This window comes from Arvicanthis niloticus, chromosome 21 (assembly GCF_011762505.2).
Source record: "Arvicanthis niloticus isolate mArvNil1 chromosome 21, mArvNil1.pat.X, whole genome shotgun sequence".
Taxonomy (NCBI): Eukaryota; Metazoa; Chordata; class Mammalia; order Rodentia; family Muridae; genus Arvicanthis; species Arvicanthis niloticus.
This window is the reverse complement of record NC_047678.1, coordinates 24,720,115-24,721,836: the sequence shown is the minus strand read 5'-3', so window position 1 is coordinate 24,721,836 and position 1,722 is coordinate 24,720,115. Positions and strand designations below refer to the sequence as shown.

Here is a 1,722-nt window from a genome sequence, read left to right as displayed (position 1 = left end):
CCTCTTAGCCTCGGGATTATGGTCTCTTGGGGTCCAGTGATCTTAAGAGGCCAGCCTATGTGCTGTGAGATTTTAGGTAGCATCCCTGGCCTCTGCCCACTAGATGCCAATACCACACTTTCTCTTCCGTTGTGACCAGAAATGTCTCCAAATACTGCCAGGTGTTCAGGAGAAGGTGAAAGCAAAGATCTTTCTCCTCCTTACTCCATGTTAAGAACCACTGCTCCTACCTCTAGAAGCCTTGGGGGTGTGGCTGCTGTATCATGTGTGTGTCCGTAGGTGGCAGAAAGAAGAAAGGCTATGTATGTCTACAATCATTGTTCTGACCTATGAACATCTGAATAATTAGTAACCTATCATTCCCTGAAAATAAATGAGCCACCAATCCAAAGGCCAGCTCCCAGGATCAGGAGTAAGGGACTGAGGGCCCCTCTCTCTGCTCCCAGCAGAAGTGAATCCAAGATGACCACCAGACTGGTGCCATGGGGCCTGAACAGGGAGCTAGCCTGAGATAACTACCATTCAGGTGCCATGCCTGGGGAGGGGGAAGGGGGTGTAGTAGATACCATGCTGGAGACAACCCCAGTCTGGCGCCATAATGCACAAGTGGGGCATACCACTCTTGAGACCACTCCTGAGATGAACCCAGACACTCAGAGACCCCAGGAGCCTCTAACAGGATCAAGGAAGTGGTGAAGAAATGGAAAAGAAAGAGAAACAGAAGGATGTGGGAAAAATGAAGAGAGGCAGGACTGGAGGCTCGGGGGTAAAGAGAAACAGCCTGATGTGAGTGGCCAGTGAGGCCACCTGGGACCATGGTGGGTCCTAACCTGTGCTGTCACTAGGGGCCAGATCTGGGTCCATGGCCCTGCAACAGCAGGGGTCTGTTGCCACAAAATGCTAGGTCTGGGCCGCCACCCAAGGACATGTTTTCTGAAGGCTGTACAGAACTGGCCCCATCCCTCACCTGGGCATTCTGGGAGAGCTGGCCCTTGGGTCATGAAAGCAGGAGAGCTTGCCCTGCCCCTCACCTGCTGCAGCACTTGAGAGAGCAGACCCTGCACCTTGCCTGGGCAGCACAGTAGAGCTGGATGCGGGGGTTGTGGATGAGTCAGCCCCAATGTTGAGAGTGTGAGAGAGCCAGCCCTGCCTCTTGTCTGCTGTGCAGTGACATCCCCTCCCCTCCCTTTTGCCCTCTCCACTGGTGGTAGGTGTGAGAGTTGGCCCTGACTGGGGCATGAGAGCTGGAGAACTATCCCTGCCCCTTGCCTGCTGTAGCACTTGGAACAGCAGGCCGTACACCTCACCTGGGCAGCACAGTAGCACTGACCCTGGTGGCTGGGGTCGTGGTGGGCAAGCAGAGAGCATGTAGTGGCGGTAGGGACCCAGCCCCTAAGCCATGAATGTCAGAAGGTTGGCTCTAACTCTTGTCTGCTTGGATGAGGGAAAGACACCCTCCTCCCCTCTCTTATCTCTTGCCAAGTATGGCAGGCAAGAGAGCTGGCTCTGAGGTCATGAAAGTGGGAGAGCCAGCCACGTCCCTCATCAGCTGCAACACTCAGGAGAGCAGGCCCTGCACCTTGCCTGGGCAGCAGGGTAGAGCTGGCCCTGGTAGCAGCGGTTGCTGGTGAACCAGCCCCAAGGTCATGAGAGTAAAAGAGCTGGTGGGCTGACCAGTTCAGATGCCTCTCAGGCCCAGATCCAGGGCTTTGAATTGGGCCA

General features: G+C 55.2%; 1 non-coding gene across 1 annotated transcript; it reads left to right on the top strand.

Moving 5' to 3' along the window:
- The first annotated feature begins 225 nt into the window (after positions 1-225).
- On the top strand, positions 226-361 carry LOC117693879 (small nucleolar RNA SNORA17). The gene has a single exon (XR_004604479.1). It is a non-coding gene; the product is annotated as a small nucleolar RNA SNORA17 (small nucleolar RNA).
- The last annotated feature ends 1,361 nt before the right edge of the window (positions 362-1,722 follow it).